The sequence below is a fragment of the Rhincodon typus genome, chromosome 17 (genome assembly GCF_021869965.1).
Source record: "Rhincodon typus isolate 14 chromosome 17, sRhiTyp1.1, whole genome shotgun sequence".
Classification (NCBI taxonomy): domain Eukaryota; kingdom Metazoa; phylum Chordata; class Chondrichthyes; order Orectolobiformes; family Rhincodontidae; genus Rhincodon; species Rhincodon typus.
The window spans coordinates 11,722,186-11,740,748 of record NC_063348.1 but is presented as its reverse complement, the minus strand read 5'-3'; the positions used below and the strand labels follow the sequence as shown (position 1 = coordinate 11,740,748).

Sequence of the window (18,563 nt, the reverse complement as noted above, 5' to 3'; positions counted from 1 at the left end):
TTACCCTTGTCTCAGTGTTCATGCTGCCAGGGTTAACAACTCCAGAGAACACGTCCTGGGATGGTAAAGATAATGGCAACATTCTTTCTCCAGATTGGATTTCTATTGGTCCAGTGCTGCATAAACATTTAGATAGTGGAGGCAAGAGGGGTGGGTGGTGCGGTCAGTCACATTTAGAAGTGAAACCACTCCAGTCAACAGTTTATTCTAATCTGACAGAATCCTGTCCAAACGGCAGCCGTTCTTCGGTGGGAATGAGCCAGGTGGGCAGCGTTTGTCCAGCAACGGGAAGCGGTCGATCACAGACCATTACAGTCTGTCACGCTCCAGTGTTTATACACGGTGCTGGGGCAGGAGATGGTGGGCGGTGTCGTTCGCCACATTCACCTCCCACTCCCCGGGGTTCTGCAGCCCCGGGACCCTGTGCCTCGAAACCCTCCCCTCTTCCCCCCGCCCCCGCTCCTCTCCCTGTCTGTCCCCCACCCTCGGGCTCTCTCACCTCTCGGCTTTTTTTTGTCTGACGATCGAATTGACAGCCGGGAGAAAACCCAAAACATCAACAGCCAAACGGGTTACTTCCAGTCTCTGTCGGAACCGGAACTCGAACCCACGTGACCTCCGGTCCGCTTGCCACCACAGTCCCCACGACCACCATTTCCGATCGGTCTGCCGTCGCTTCCCTTCCCCACTTCAGGCGCACTACCTCCGGTCCGGCCGTCATTACCGTCCCCCGCCTACTACGTTTATTTCCGGTCAGGCTGCCGTTGCAGTCCCCACCTCCACGGTCACCACTTCCGGTCTGCTATTCCGGTTAAAATTGGGGTTGACACATATTCGTTAAAAATAACTGACTGTCCCTGTTGTAAATTATTATCAGACTTTTTTGTTGCACGTTTTGTACAATAGATCTGTACTGATTACGAGGAGAGACTTGAGAAAATTTGATCAGCAGACAAAATGCTGAAAAAACTCAGTCGGTCTTGCAGCACCAATACAAACAGTTAATATTTCAATGTGACTTGGTTTTATCAGAAAAAAATGAAAATAAAAGATTTCGAGGCCGAAAGACAGGATACTTGCATCATCAATTTTTTTCTGTATTAAAGTTAAGCGTGTTAATAGGGTTAACAAGTGAAAGGTGGAGGGTGCGATATAAGGGATAAACTGAGGGAAGGAAGATTAACTCAAAAGTGTTCACGACACAAAGCCAAAGGGATAAACACAAAACTAAAAACATTATCCAGAGTAGGTGTGAATTTCAGAATGGTGAACAGCTTGTATCCAAAAAAAATAACAAAACGAGAGCAAGAACAACCAGCAATAAAAATGGAAGTTGAAGGAGAAATTACGATTTAAAATTGTGGCACTTCACGTTGAATCTGGAAGATTACAGAGTGCCCAGGTTAAAGGTGAAGTGTTTTCCTTGAGCTTTATTGGAACACCTTGGCAGATTGATGTCAGTGTCAGGATAATCAAATCTCCTGAAGAGGATAGTGTTAAGATTGTGGGAGCAGCAGTGTGCAGTTGTCATGGGTTGCGATCCAGAATGTAAGAATGAATGGGTGCTGTGCTGCACCAGGAGCAGAGCGCAGTACACATGCAGGTGCGTTGTGCGTGGAAACAAAAGGTTGGAAAACAGATCAGTGGCCACCCCAGCAGCAAACAATAAACAGCCTGGAACATGGGACTGCTGCCTTGAATACAAGATGGCTGCATGTAACCTAGCATAGTTGATCATCCTGGTCAGAGTTGGAGCAGATTGGATAATTAAAATGGCAGGCCACCCAAACCTCAGAGTCGCACTTGGAGCTGAAACTAATGTGTTCCACAAAGCAATTACAAGGTTGTGATTATTCTCCCACATGACCACATCATGAAGAATGAATGGTACTAAAGAACATAGAACAGTACAGCACAGTACAGGCCCTTCGGCCCACAATGTTGTGCTGACCTATTATCCTATACTCTAAGATCAAACTACCCTGCATACCCTACATTTTACTATCATCCATGTGCCTATCCAAGAGTCCAATGTCCCTAATGTATCCGACAACTGAATGAAGATTAATGGTATTAAACTGAAACAAGAGCAGACTCACATTCAGTAGTTTTCTAAAAGGCAGAAGTGAAGCAGAAAAGATAAGCTACATCCTTTGGTTGGCAGGAGAAAAAGAATTAATTGTTTCAAATGGCTGGCAATGAGTGAGAAGGTCACTAAAATCAGAAACTCATTTTTGAGAAGTTCAGCAGATGTTGCTAGCCAATGTTATATTGATATGAAATATATTAATAAGATAGCTAGGTGAGCCTGTTGACAATTTCCAAATAAAATTGAGGATCAAAGCTGGAAAATGTAAATTCATGGAAATAGTTCAGGTTAGATTAGCTCTTAGCTGGGGATGCACACCCTGAAGTCCAAGAGCTTTGATGGCAAAGATCAATCTCATAATGTCAGAAGCTGTGGTCACTGACAGAGTACAATCAGACAGATAAAGATGCTTACTATCCAAATGCCTAGCATTCAATTAAATCAAGAGAGAGGCAGTCAGATTGGTGTAGTGAAACAGCAACAAAAGAACACATACTGGACAGGGATAGTAGGAACTGCAGATGCTGGAGAATCTGAGATAGCAAGCTGTAGAGCTGGATGAACACAGCAGGCCAAGCAGCACCAGAGGAGCAGGAAGGCTGACGTTTTGGGCCTAGATCCTTCTTCAGAAATGGGGGAGGGGAAGGGGAAGGGGGTTCTGAAATAAATAGGGAGAGAGGGGGAGGCGGATAGAAGATGGATAGAGGAGAAGATAGGTGGAGATAAGTGGTCGGATTGCAGATGGCGGAAGTGTCGGAGGAAACCTTAAGTTCACCTGGACCATCTCTAATACCTCTCTCTCCTTCCTGGACCTCTATGTTTCCATCTCTGGCAACCACCTAGAAACCGATATCCATTTCAAGCCCACCGACTCCCACAGCTACCTAGAATACACCTCCTCCCACCCACCTTCCTGCAAAAATGCCATTCCCAATTCCCAATTCCTTCGCCTCCACCGCATCTGCTCCCAGGATGAGGCATTCCACTCCCGTACATCTCAGATGTCCTCGTTTTTCAAGGACCACAACTTCCCCCACTTAGTGGTCGAGAACGCCCTCGACTGTGTCTCCCGCATTTCCCGCAACTCATCCCTCACACCCCCTCCCCGCAATAACAACCAAAACAGAATCCCCCTCGTCCTCACGTACCACCCCACCAACCTCCGGATCCAACGCATCATCCTCCGACACTTCCGCCATCTGCAATCCGACCCCACCACCAAAGACATTTTTCCCTCCCCACCTCTGCTTTCCGGAGGGACCACTCTCTCCGGGACTCCCTTGTCCGCTCCACACTCCCCTTCAGCTCCACCACATCCGGCACTTTTCCCTGCAACCGCAGGAAGTGCTACACCTGCCCCTACACCTCCCCCCTCACCCCCATCCCAGGCCCCAAGAAGACTTTCCACATCAAGCAGATGTTCACCTGCACATCTGCTAATGTGGTATACTGCATCCGCTGTTCCCATTGTGGCCTCCCCTACATCGGTGAAACCAAGCGGAGGCTTGGGGACCACTTTGCAGAACACCTATGCTCGGTTCGCACTAAACAACTGCACCTCCCAGTCGCGAACCATTTCCACTCCCCCTCCCATTCCTCAGACAACATGTCCATCCTGGGCCTCCTGCAGTACCACAACGATGCCACCCGAAGGTTGCAGGAACAGCAACTCATATTCTGCTTGGGAGCCCTGCAGCCCAATGGTATCAATGTGGACTTCACAAGCTTCAAAATCTCTCCTCCCCCAACCGCATCCCAAAACCAGCCCAGCTCGTCCCCGCCTCCCACCTATCCCCTCCTCCCACCTCAAGCCCCATCCCCATCTCCTACCTTCTAACCTCATCCCGCCCCCTTGACCTGTCAGTCCTCCCTGGACTGACCTATCTCCTCCCTAACTCCCCATCTACACTCACCTTTACTGGCTCCATCCCCGCCTCTTTGACCTGTCTGTCTCCTCTCCACCTATCTTCTCCTCTATCCATCTTCTATCCGCCTCCCCCTCTTTCCCTATTTATTTCAGAACCCCCTTCCCCTCCCCCATTTCTGAAGAAGGGTCTAGGCCCGAAACATCAGCCCTCCTGCTCCTCTGATGCTGCTTGGCCTGCTGTGTTCATCCAGCTCTACACCTTGCTATCTCACATACTGGACAGGGGTGTGCACTGTGGACAACCACATGAGTTAAAAGAGGGGGAACTGTCCTACATTTGGATCAGTCTACAGAGCTTGTGAAAAGCCCAATCACAAGAAAAAGATGAGCAAGCAGTGAAAGAAGATGGTAAATGAGCTACCATAGGCAGATCAGCAGTATGAATGAGAATGAATTTAAACATCCATACTCTGGAAGACGGTAATCAGCTTGAGAACCAAACAGATGTACAAATCATACATCTATATGAAATCTCAGGGTATGGTAGTTCTCGAAGAAAAGGAATTCACACAATGGTTCAGGGAGAAATAATCATAAAATAATCCTAAAATGAAGTTTGATACCACTGTACAAGTAAACATTGTTATGACATACATCAAAAAAAGAGGCAGAAGTAAGCCAATTGGCCCCTTGAGACTGCTGCACCCTGTAATAAGATCATAACTGACCTGATTTTAATCTCAAATCCACATTATCTCTATGTCCAATAACTTTCACCCCCTTGTTTACCAAGGATCTGTCCACTGCTGCCTTAAAAATATTCAAAATCAATGCTTCCACTTCTGGTTGTTTTAAAGACTCTCTGCCTTTTGAGAAAAAAACATTTGCTTTGTCTTGTTTAAATGAGTGAGTTATTATTTTTGAAAGTCACCCCTAGATCTAAACTCTCCCAAAAGAGAAAAATTGTGCCAACATCTACCCTATAAAAACCCTTCAGGATTATCTATGTTTCAGTTAAGTTGCCTCTTCTGAGTTCCAGCAGATAAAATCCTAGCCTGTCCAACCTCTCCTCATACAATGACCCATCCATTGCAGGTAAGCCTTCTCTGAACTGCTTCCAATGCATTCACACTACTCCTTACATAAAGTGATCAATCCTGTACACAGTACATTAGATGTGATCTCACCAGTGCCCTGAAAGATACCATACTTCCTGAAAATGTGAAAGGAAGTGGATTACCAAAGAATGATGCTGTATAAACTGAGCAATGGATATGTTAATAGCATATGATGAAACTAAGATTAGACAACTAGGAACAACCCAAATCAAAGTGGTACACAAAGGAAATGATGTGAACTGTGTTTTAAATCCTTCTTTGTACCGCAGAAGTCAGCATTCTTTGAGAATGTAACATTCAGGGGGGAACACTCAGTTCCAAGATGTCATTTGCTGTTCCAAAATACTACTTACACATAATTCTGCCTAGAAACGGGGGGTGAGGCTAGTTAGTAAAAACAAAATCTAAGACCAGTCAGCCCACAATTTAAAAGAAAACTCAGCAGCTTTTGTAAACAAAGCCAGAATTATCCAGTTGGATCATTCTGACCGATCCCTTTCTTTGTGAAGCAGATTCTTATTGCAGTCAGCTGTGTGATTTTGACTCTATGGAGTACATCACATGCAGACCCAACCTGGACCTCCTTGTCAAATTTCACAAAGGCCATGTCATAGGGTTTTCAACAGGTCATTCAGGGCTGTTCAAAGGTCACAGAAATGGAGTTCAAAGGTGATAAGCAAAGAAACTGCAAGTCAGTGAGTATGTATGTGTGGGTGGTAGTAGACTATATATAATAGTATTTCTTTAGGTACTTTACTAGGAAGACAATTGAACCATACTCGGTCAGAAATCCCAAGAGTGGTTGGATACCTCTATGCTGTTAAAACTCGGGCATATGTTCTAGGAGTTAGTAGGCAGCTAATGTGTAGGTATCAGGATTCTGAAAAAGTCTTGGTGTCTTGGAATAAACCATGTGCCACTAATAGTTCAATACAGCTGACAGTGGGAGCCCACAGGCATTACTTGCTTGATGCAACTGAACATGATTAGAGCTTGAGAAAACCCCAGGATAGTTCTGGCTTGGAGAAGCCAGCTGTCGGTGAAAAGCTGGATTTCTGCCTGTGAGTAAATGCTGGCATGCAATTTCCAGAGTCCAGGAGAGCATTGATTCAGGAAGGGAGACTGATCACATAGTGTGGGACAGTTATTGAGGCAGTTCACATCAGAATGGCTTTTGAGAGGGAGTTTCAAGGCCAGATCAACAAAACTGAAGAATTATAATCCCTTGTGAAGTTTGATGAGATCTGATGACCTACTATGTCTTTGAAATCTGTGGAATCTATCTTGATTGCATTTTCTATTTGTGGTCTATTACCCATATTGACCACATATTCATTCTGGGCATTCAAAATAAGTTGCACATGTAGGTTATATTTCTGTTTTAACTTCACATAGTAACGTTTGTTTAAAACCATGCAAGCTAGTGGCTTTGTCTGTTTAGTAAGACCCCTGGATCTTTCACTTTGTCTACTTTAAAAAAAGATAACAAATCCCTAGACAGATCATAACATAATTTGAAGTTTCTGATAACTGTATGTTGATGGCCTTGCTATCCAGGATAGCTGACCAGTTGCAACGAGGTGCAGCTAATCTTAAAAAAAAACCCAATGAGATGAAAAAGGATTCACTGGGGTTTGAAGATTGTACATTCGTTGAAATGCACATTTAGATCAGTTGTAAGAAATATCCAGTGCAAATATATTCAAGAGGGTTTTGTTGAGGTGGTTGGCTGCTTTGAAGAGCTTGAATATTATATAACTCTTGACCACTGATTCATCCCCAGCGTAATGAAGAAAATAAAAATATAATATAGCAAAAAAGGAAAGTTTGAAAGGGATAGAAACAAATGAAGTAATCATGAGAATACACGCCCTGAAGATTAGGTAAATTCCATTGTTCTGAAAGCAAAGCTGCTCTGAATCCTCATTCACTGAACATGTTCAAGACAGAAATTGATCTACAAGGCACAAATCTTTGTCATTTACATAATTGATTTGGATGTGAATATAGGAGGTATGGTTCGTAAGTTTGCAGATGACACCAAAATAACTGGTGTAGTGGACAGTGAAGACGATTATCTCCGAGTACAATAGGACGTTGATTAAATGGGCTAATGGGCTGAGAAGTAGCAGATGGATTTTAATTTAGATAAATGTGAGATGTTGCATTTTGGTAAGGCAAACCAGGGCAGGACTTACACACTTAATGGTAAGGTCCTGGGGAGTTTTGCTGAACAAAGAGACCCATGGTTGCAGGTGCATAGTTGCTTGTAAGTGGAGTCACAGGTAGACAGGATGGTGAAGAAGGCATTTGGCACGCTTGCCATCATTGGTCAGAGCATTGAGTATAGGAGTTGGGGTATCATGTTGTCGTTATACAGGACATTAGTGAGGTCACTTTTAGAATACCGCATAAAATTTTGGTTGCCCTTCCATAGGAAGGATATTGTTAAACTTGAAAGGGTGCAGAAAAGATTTGTAAGGATGTTGCCAGGACTGCAGGGTTTGAGTTAAAGAGGAAGGCTGAATAGGCTGAGGCATTTTTCCCTGGAGCAACGGAGACTGAAGGGTGACCTTATAGAGGTTTATAAAATCATGGGAGGCATGGACAGGGTGAATAGCCATGGTCTTTATCAAAGAGTGGGGGAGTCTAAAACCAGAGGGCATAAGTTTAAGGTGAGAGGGAAAGATTTAAAAAAGACCTGAGGGGGAACATTTTCACGCAGACGGTGGTGCAGGTATGGAATGAGCTGCCAGAGGAAGTGGTGGAGGCCGGTACAATTACAACATTTAAAAGGGATCTGGATGGATACATGAACAGGAAAGGTTTAGAGGGATACGGGCCAAATGCTACCAAATGGGACTAGGTCTGATTGGGATGTCCGGTCAGCATGGACAAGTTGGACCAAATAGTCTGTTTCCGTGCTGTATAACTCTATGACTCTAAGTTAGGAGTGTGATATAATTCTCCCTATTTGCCTGGATGGATGCAGCTTTTCCAACAACACTCAAGAAGCTTGACACCATCCAGGACAAAGCAACCTGCTTGATTGGCACCACATCCACAAGCACCCACTCTCTCCACCACTGATGCTCAATAGCAGCAATGTGTACTATCAAGATGCACTGCAGAAATTCACCAACAATCCTTAGACAGCACCTTCCAAACCCACGATGACTTTCATCTAGAAGGACAATGGCAGCAGATATATGGGAACGGCCCCACCTGCAAGTTCCCCTCCAAGCCACTCACCATCCTTACTTGGAAATATATCACCATTCCTTCACTATCGCTGAGTCAAAATCCTGGAATTCCTCCCTAAGGGCATTGTGGTGTACCTGCAGCATGTGAACCGCAGCAATTCAAGAAGGCAGCTCACCACCACTTTCTCAAGGGCAACTAGGGAGGCAATAAATGTTGGTCAGCCAGTAATGTCCATATCCCATGAATGAATAAAAATAAGTCAAACTAGTGATACTGTGGGGGATGAATCAACAGACAATATGGCGACTCTTCATTAATATGAAAGGTTTATTGTATAGTATCAATTAGTTACATTACCTCTAGGACTCTGATTGTTTCTGTGAGATATCATGCACAACTTAAGAGTACTTACAAATTACAACTTTAGCTGCATGCTGTTATTACTAAGAATATTCACTGACGTACTAGTTAGCTCCTCCCAGGAACAGTACTATTTTAATAGGCTGAACTTGTCTTGAGATGTCAGTTAATTGTCCTCCTCATATTTCCTAGCCTTATCTTACATTTACTCTAATCCTCTTTTGATTTTACTCTGTACATCCTCCCTACGCTTAGAAATACGTTGATATACAAATGGCTGTGATTCTCCTCACATATTTATTTTGCAGACAACGTATTTTACCCTTTAACTTTACAGCTTTTCAGTCTTAGACATTTGGCTTTCTTAAGCCATTGTTTGACAGCTTAACACAACCTCTCAAAATCTTCCTGGTTTTAGGGTGGGTAAAGTGCAATAGATTAAGATACTACAACGGAAATCTTATTTGAAGATATGACCAACCAAGAGGCAACATCACATGCGGTATAACCACATGGTTTACCAGACAGCTATCAGGGATGAAGAGGAGTGGGGGACGGCGAGAGAGATGAAGAGGGGTAGGGGAGAAGAGGAAGGGGTAGGGGATCCTCCAGAGGGGTGGCGGGGGGGGGGGGGGGGGCGCGAGGTCCCAGGTGGCTCTCTGGGGAAGTTCCCAGGTGGTTGTCAAGGTCGGGCGGGGGTGAGCTTCCCAGGTGGCTATCGGGGCGGGGCGAGGCGAGTTCCCAGTTGGCTGTCTGGGCGCAGCGGCTACAGTTCCAGGCGGCTCCAGCGGGCGACGCTGTCCAGGGAGGCCGGGCCTGCCAGTGACTCCGGAAAAAATTTTTTAAAAATTAATGCTGAAGCAGCGGAGAATCCGGAGGAGGACCAGGAACAGGTTAGTGAGGGGACGAGAGGTTAGTGAGGGGACGAGAGGTTAGTGAGGGACTGAGCCTGGAGTGTGAGGAAGAGGGTGAACAGGTTAGTGAGTGAGTGAGTGAGTGAGCGAGTAGGGAAAGAGAGAGATTGAGGGGAGGAAGGGGTGGGGAAGGGGACAGAGTTGTGGTAATATATTCTGTAATAAATGTATAATATGCTGGTGGAGATAATGATTAGTTTGAATAAACAGCATTTTGAAGCTGGTGGGATGTGAGTAGTGGGGTGGTGCTTGGCACTCAGCTGTTTACTATTTATTATTAACTTAAATGAAGAGTTAGAGACTTACGGATTGCAATTTGCTGATGCTGGGAGGATCCTGTTTGAGAGCGCCACATTTATGTTAAGATCCGAAGCCACATCTCAGAGTTGGTTATGATCTGTTTAGGGTCAAGTGATCTCTGGTCCAGCCAGAAATACTCTCGCTGGCTGTCACTGGGTAGAATTCAATGAATCAGTGTTCAACACACAAGCTAACAGCTTCTTCCTAGATTCACTGCTGATACTTGAGTTTGGTGGGAGTTTAGGCTATTGCCATCTCAATAAAAGGGATTAGTTGGTGGTGGAGTCCCCTCCCAAACAATACCTTTATCAACTGCTGTTGGCTGGTCCATGGGCTGAAATTTGCCTTTGTGGCTCAGCTAGGTCTGTTGATTCGTGAACACAGCTACTGTGCAAAACTTTACTCCAAAGGCAAAAAGGGCATCTGTACCCATTTTCAACTCTAATTGGCACTCTCCTAACTGCTGTGTACTCGAAGTCATTTGCTCATTGCCTGAGTAAAGCACTGTTACTGCTTGGTTAGTACGTTCTTGGGGATAAATGTCTTCTCTTGCACAAGAATAGCAATTTGCGTTTATGCAGTGCCTTCAACCTAGATCATCCAAGATCATTCACAAAAGTGGTGTCAAGACAAATACTGAGTTGTTTAGGGGGACATTGGGGCAGAAGATCAAAGCATGGTCATAGGCTTTGTTTTTAGGAAGAAATAGAAACACAGAAGTTTACAGAAGAAATTGCAAGCTTTGGATTTTGAAAACTTGCGTTATAGCTGCAGGCAGGAGAGTAATTAAAATTATGGGAAGTCGGAAGTGGAGGAATGCAGAGATTCTACGGAATTATAGAGCTGGAATAGATTACAGAGTAGTGGAGGATATAAATCAAGGAAGGATTTGATACAAGGATGAGAATTCTCGAATTGACTTGTACTGCTGCTGGTACTAGGCAGGGTTTGATAATATTTTATAAGATTAGATAGATATGACAGACTTTGAAGTGTATTATTCTTGCAAAACTTTAAATAAATTTGTTTTTCAATGACTCTTCAAAACTTAATTTCGAGCAATATTAAGTATAAAGCATCTCATAACATTATGTCAACCAGGGGTGTTCCAGGTTTAATTGTTTGTTGAATTAGTCTACGTAATGAGGCCCACTGTATTTGAAATTGAAATTGTACATGGTTCTTCTGGAATTTGTGATGCATTTTACTATTAATCTACATTACGATTCTCTCTGTGAGGAAAGCTAAATAGGTAAATACAGTTCACTCAAACAGTATATGAACTCCTGAAGTTAAATAGTGACTCATTTTTTGGTACTTGCTGTTTGGGTCTCAGCCAGACCATTTAACTCATCCGTGGCATACGACAATGGGGTCTCCAGACAGAAGGTGTAGGAGAGATTTACCCAAAATAACGCAGGGGTGGCTCTTTATCTGGTGGGGTAGAGGAGACTCGAGGAGCTGGAATCATACAGGAAAGTTTTATGAGCCATAAAGGTTTTGATGGAATATATGAAAAACTTTATTGTGTCAAAAGGTTCAGTAATCAGAGGACCTCCATCTATCCCTTCAATGCTCTCTTTAAAACCTATTTCTTTGCCTGTGTTTTTGATCATTTGCCCTAACGTCTCATGTAATTTAATGTCAAATTTTGCTTTCTTAAAACCAATCCTGTGAAGTGTTCTGGGATGTTATATTATAGTTTGGGTTGTATAACAATACAGATTTGTTATTTAGAATAGGTGACACAGGCATAACAAGCTGGATGGCTGTCTTCTCTGTTACATGATTCCATGAAATTGGATCAACCTAAAATTCCTGTCTGTTTTGCAGCCTTCAGATCAGACATACCCAAGCAGAACTTGGTTGGCTTTTGGCCTTTGCTAAAGTTTGCAGCAAAATATAATGATTGGACCAAGATTTGTGAAGCCATGGGTCAGATGTGCTGTTTCAATGCCTGGATTATAATAGCAGATGTACACTTGTGCTGCTCACAGTAAGTCAGAGAATGTATTCCTTCAAACAATCAAGAGAATTACACATTTTTTTATGTACAATATATTTTAAATTTTGTAATAACTTTGCCAAGGCTGCTTTGTCCCAGTTTAGTTTGTCTGTATTCAATCAACACACTGCTCTTTTTATTTTGAGCCGCTTCATTATGTGATGGCAAAAGATTGATTTCATAAAATTGTCAGTGAAATGCAAATGCATAACAGCGAAAGAATTTCAGCATATATCCAGCAGGTTTTCAGCCACTTTTTTTTTCAGGATGTTATGCATATACTGGTCGATAATACTATAAATGCCAAGCCATACATTTATAGTGACAGGATAAGTCAAATTCTGTTCCATCAAATTAGCCATGTTAATGGGAGTGTTTACTGGATGTTGTACTTTATCATGTGCATAGGGTGAGTCAGGCAATGAGCTAATTCCTCAAATTGAGAGCTCCTTTTGCAGTTGATATTCTGAATGTTTTTCTTGGTGCTTTGGAGGTTTTATTCCACATCTTTGTCCATTAATTGGTGAAACCGGTATATGACATTTGTATATATATTACTTTAACAGTATTAGATACACAGACACTAAGAGTAAAAAATGTATGGTCCTGAAGTTTGGCAGCACTGCAGATGTATAGAAGAGCAAGCCAGAGAGAGACATGTGATAACAAAATGTGAACTGCTGCAGTACACCATAGGACTACATGCATGCTGAACCACAAAATCAACATGTTACAATCAGAGTGAAATGATCCCACAACAAGTATAGAATATAATCTTATATGGGTCAGACCAAAGCTCTGTCACCCTCTCAGATCCAGTCATGAACTAAGCAACTTACAGGAGCCTTCAAGAACGCTCCCGTCCTCAATGAGGTGAAGCCCAGCAGGTGTGTGAGAAAGACAAGGCTGCAGCATTTGCAACCATCTTCAGTCAGAAATGTTGAGCAGATTGCCCTTCTCAATCTTATTCTTTGCTATGACAAATGCCAGTCATCAGACGATTCAATTCCTTTGAAGATCTCCAAAGCATAAAACCTCACTGCAAAGGAAAAGGAGATTTTTAAGAAGACTGTTGAGACCCAAGGAGAGACTAAATGGACAACCCTGGCAGAGCGGGACAGCGAGTGATGCATTGTGGGAATGCTGGCTGTATTCTGGGGCGATACTGTAGCAATGCACTGTTGGCATATCGTTGGCAAGCTGAGGCATCTGAATTGCCATCTGGCAGGAAAAGTGAATCCTGTTCATGCATTGGAGGTGGATTTCTTAATAATGGGGTATCTATTGACTGACAAACATGTGACCTAAGTGTGTACTTTTTAACATGGCAGAAGACTACGTGAAATGTCAGTTTTTAAACAAGAAGAATGCAAAAGTATTTATGCTTTGTACAAGATATGCTGTGCTTCTAAATTATTGAACTTGGGGGTTCATCAGCTGAATGTAAATTTTGTCGTGTGATTGGAAGATTGATGATATTTAGATGGTGTGCAGAAGTAAATCAGTCCTTGTCTTAGAGTTGTACATTTAATCATTATTATAATTCCGTTATAGATTCTAAAGTTATAATGGAAATTGCGTATGTAAAGCCGTCATCCTTCAGTTGAGTCTTCCACGAGTAATATGGAGCTGTAGTGGCTGAAGGGTGTGTTGATAACCTGTTAAGTTATCAATAGTTTCCATCCGAAGTATGCTATTTCAAGACTTTCTTTCACTTAATAGAAGAATTTTAAGATGAAGTTATTTCTAAGTATTTTAAAACAGATTAAATTGGTGTGCAGGTTCCAGACAGTTTAGTTTGTCAAATTCTGTTGCTTGAAAGTAGGACTCTTCATCAGAGTCGATGAAGAGTCATCTAGACTCGAAATTTTAACTTGCTTTCTCTCCATGGATGCTGCCTGACCCGTCGTGATCTCCAGCATTTTTTGTTTTCTGTAGCTTATCAGCTGCTCTGATTGTTTCAACTCCAGCTTTTTAATCATTTTGGCTCCTGTTCATTTTGAGAATAGCCAGAACTGTTCATTTCGACCCCCCTGCCCCCCCATATATTTACTTTTTCCCTGTGAAATCGAGAAACTTAAAAATTTATATTGGATTTCATTTTGCAAGGTACTTCATGTCGCCTTTGACAGCAAACTTGGAACACTTAGCTCCATAGGCCAATTTCACCATTCTCTGAGATCATGGCTGATCTGTGACATATTTCCACATTAGTGCCTTTCTCCTATATTAGTTAATACCTGAGGTGAACAGAAACCTATCAATTTCGGATTTAACATCAGTACTTTGCCAGTATTGACTGATGTTGGTGGAAGGACGAAGACTAGAAGTGGGGACACAGTTTAAGAATAAAAGGTCTCCCCTTTAACACATGGTTTCTCTCCCCTACTCCCCCCAAAAATAAACAAAGCTATGGAAATTAGTTTATTCAAACTTATTGAAACTTATTCAAGACTGGGTTAGATATATTTTTGCAACATAAGGAAGTTAAGGGTTCTGAGAGGGTAGACAGGAAAATGGAGTTCAGACCACAACCAGACCAGCCCTGACTTATCAGATGATCAGGTATTACTTCTACTCTGTTAGTATTCTAGATATAAAAATTAGCATTGCATTAGACTTTTTGCTCTTGTTTTGAATCTGTGCATGATGTTTTAATCTCTATACCTGGATCCTCCTAAGTCTGTTTGGATCTCAATTGCACATAATTTTTCATGCTTAAGAAAGTACACCGATCTCTGCTTTTCCAGTCCAAAGGGTTAATCTCTAACTTGCTTACGTTGAAATCCATTTGTCACAACTTTGCTCATTCACTTTGAGGAGCTGCTAGCAAAGTTATAATACAATTGAACGGGTAATCCAGAACTCGATGCTAATGGTCTGGTGACATGCTAGCGGGTAACGAAATTTGAATTCAATAATTGTGTAGAATTTAAAAAAAAACACAATGGCAACCATTGTCACTTGACATTAAAAAAAAAATCTGGTTCACTCATCCTTTTGGGAAGAAAATCTGCAATCCTTACCTGGTGTGGCCTACATATTACTCCAGTCATATAGCAATTTGGTTGACTCTTAACTGCCCCCCTAGATGGACAACGAATGCTAGCCCATCCAGTGATGTTCGTATCCCATGAATGAATAAAAGAAAAATCACTAAATCCATTAAAATTTCTTTGTAGTTTTGTGCTTCCATTAACACTGCTTACAATGCCCCTTATCTTTATATTATCATCATCAAATTTGGATATGTGGCTTTTTATTCCATTGGGCTCATTAATAAAAGAATAGTTGTGGTATTGTCATAGATCCTTCTGTGATACCATTAATCACATCCTGCCAATTAGAGGACTTGCCTATTTACCACAATCTTCCATCTTCTCCTGCTTAGCCAACTTCACTTTTGGCTAATAGTTTCTTGCAAGTGACTTTATGTAGTGCCTTTTGGAAGTCCGTAATAAACCAAATCAGTAGACATGCAAATAAAATAGAATTGTGGATGTGGAGATCTGAAACAAAAACAGAAATTGCTGGAGAAACTCAAGGTTTGGCAGAATCTATGGGAAGAAAGCAGAGTTAATGTTTCATGTCCTGTGACTTGTCACCGGTACCCTGGTATAAAAACCATCCGAGTGGTTTGTCATTCTTTAGTGCTACTATTTTCTGTATTGTTCATAATTCTTTACTGATTCAAAATTAGTTTCATTAACATGCTTACCTCTTGCTCTACTGAATTGGTGCCATTTGATAATTTATAAGGGCCAAAGTTTTCTGAGTTTCATTTACAATATTACCATGGTCAGATTTTCAGAGTTCCACATTTATGTTGATGACTCTGTCTTATACTTGTTAAGATTTGTGATAATTTTGATATCCCTTATAAATTTCTTTTCATTCACCCTTTTAGCAGCTCTTACTACCACTACTTTGTCATCATTTGCATTTCTTTCTATCTTTCTCATTCGACAGGAACACTATTCTAACATTCATTTGTTTTTTGTTTTATGATATGGTTTACCTCTTCAATTGTCCAAATCTATTTCTTTTGTCGACCCCTGACTTGGATACAAACTGGTTCTTTCTGTATCCTGTTAATTTTTTTGAATACCTGCTTCTGATCTTGTGTTGTTTTACCTATTAACAAATCTGATCAGCTTACTGTGAATTTCTGACTGATTCATTCTGTTGAAAATGCCCTTAACTAAATCTAAAATCTTAATATATATTGTTTTGGTTTTCTTCCTTTTCAAACATAATTTTGATTTTGATATGTTTTGATTATTAGATAAATGCTGATACAGTTAGCTGAATCATAGAATTTTACAGTGTAGAAGGAAGCTATGTGGCCCATCTTACATGGTTTATTATTTGTACTCAAATCTAATAAGGCCTCCCTCCTTTTGTCAATTCTGCGGCAAAGATTTAAGTTTGCAGGGACATGTGACAGATGGAATATCCATGTCCAGATCCTAATGAGTTCTATTCTTGCAATTATACTAATTACAAAATTAGTGCTTGATTACTGCAGGACACATTGGATTGCTCTCGGGCAGCTGAAGGGAATGACTACCGCTTTACCCCTAAACATTGGCACATAAGTGGAATGTATAATAGAAATAGGAGGAAATTCTGTGTACATGTAAAGTTATTTTAATGTATAGAGAACATGTGTCCCATTTACCTTAAAATTAATGCCATGATGAACGTGTATAAAGTAATATATCCCACACTATCAATACTATTTGTGAGCGAAAATAAAGACTTGCATTTATGTAGCGAGTTTCATGTACTCAGGATGTCCTAACACACGTCTCTGGCCACTGAAGTACTTTTGAAGTGTAGCCGCTGCTGTAGTGTAGGAAATAACTATGTAGATACAATTAATTTTATATATGGTATACAGTGAATATGTAATACATTACCTTATGTTTCATGTACCATATTCATTGAGCAGCATTTTAAGTAAGACAGTGCCCCACATTTAACTGTGCAGTGTAAAACCCTGCATTATAATGTAGACAAGTTTTGTAGTGTGGGTGGAAGTGACGCTTTCGAGGTGAATTGAACTATAGAATAACGGAAAAGAGGTGGTGTTCCATTAAACCACATCCTAAAGTTCAGCTAGCTCTCAAATCCGCTCAGAGAGCACAAAAGGAAAAGTTTGTAAAGACAGTGCCGACTAGGTCCAAAGTAAGCATGGCTTCTGCATAGAGTTATTATCTGAAGAGTTATATTAGAACTCTGTGTGGTTGTGTAACATCATGCAGTGTTAACCATATTGAGGTTGGGCAGCCGTAGACACTGGTCTGGAGAAGAAGACAAATTTAACTAGGATTCTTGCTCTTGACCGCTAAACATTGATTGTGGATCTGGCTGACTAATATTGCATCCTTTTTAATTTGTTAACATTCGCGCTGAAGCTCAAGCATCCAGCATGGATTGGAACCCATAAGAAGTTTAGTAGGAATAGTTCTTTGGTAGCACAGAATCATTTGTTGAGTTGAAACAGGTGCAGTATACATACATGTTCTTTCTGTCTGCAAAGGGCTTTGTGTGTTAAAACGTTTCACTTCTAGTACATGTAAATGTGCCACACTCTTAAGTCCAACTGTCATTCCTAAATAGGTGACAACTAATCTCTGGTTCACTTCTCAGGTCACTGTATTGACCAATCGGAGTCAACATGCCTGATTTTAAATCTAAACAAAGCTTGACAGTTACTATCAGTCATCACTAACTGAGGCAATCTCCATGATAATGCTTCTACCAGACAAGAGTCTATTTGCTAACCAATCAGCACTGTCCTCTTGTACAAAATTTTCCTTTACTTTGGTAGTACTTGAATCTTGTCCTGATGAGTGCCAACCAAAAAGCTTTACCAAAATGTGTCTTTTCTCCGCAATACTCCAGCTTAGTACAAGTTGTTGGTGGAGTTGCTGATGGGCACGATGAGAGAAAGATCAAAGATAGAGTGGAGATGAGAGCAAAAATGAAAACTGTAATGGTGCCCCATTTGGTTCAAGAAACACAATTCCAGAGCGTGTGTTATCCAAGGCACTTCATTGAAGTGATAACAAACAAAATTTGACACTGAGACAGGTAAGGAGATTTATGATGGGTGACCAACATTTTGGCTGAAGAGAGAGGCTTTAATTCATACCTTAAAGGAGGAAAGAGGGGCAAGTGGTTTGGGGAGAGATTTCTGGAGGTTAAAGGTCTTGGGCACTGAAACAATAGCCACACTGGTGGAGTGATTAAAATGGGCTCAAGAACACTGAATTGGGAGAGCTTAGATATTTCTGTGTTTTTGGGACTGGAAGAATTTAGAAAGAGGGAGAGCAAGCCCATGGAGAAATTTGAAAACATGGATGGGAATTTTAAGACTAAGATATTGCTGAACTGGGAGTTAGTGTGCTCAGTGAGAACAGGGACCAATGGATAAAGAAGACTTGATGTAACTTAGGACACCAGGTGGCACAATTTTGGATGATCCCAAATATATATTGGGGAGGCAATGGCCTAGTGGTATTATCGCTGGACTGTTAATCCAGAGACCCAATATAATGTTCTGGGTCCCACCACGGCAGATGGTGGAATTTGAATTCAATAAAAAAAAATCTGGAATTTTGGATCTAGTGATAACCACGAATTCGTTGCCAATTGTTGGAAAAACCCATCTGGTTCACTAATGTCCTTTAGGGAAGGA

General features: G+C 41.6%; 2 protein-coding genes across 3 annotated transcripts in view; one reads left to right on the top strand and one right to left on the bottom strand.

Annotated features, from left to right (window-relative positions):
• The window catches only part of arhgap1 (Rho GTPase activating protein 1), a 43,870-nt gene extending 43,181 nt beyond the window's left edge, over window positions 1–689 (bottom strand). For both annotated transcript variants that reach the window (XM_020532624.2, XM_020532631.2), the window contains exon 1: window positions 500–689. The gene's annotated coding sequence lies outside the window, so the exon portion shown is untranslated. The remainder of the gene's footprint in view (window positions 1–499) is intronic.
• Window positions 690–9,423: 8,734 nt separating this feature from the next.
• Window positions 9,424–18,563, top strand: part of traf6 (TNF receptor-associated factor 6) — a 43,058-nt gene continuing 33,918 nt past the window's right edge. Inside the window, exons 1-2 of the mRNA XM_048607292.1 lie at window positions 9,424–9,531; window positions 11,686–11,848. The gene's annotated coding sequence lies outside the window, so the exon portion shown is untranslated. The remainder of the gene's footprint in view (window positions 9,532–11,685; window positions 11,849–18,563) is intronic.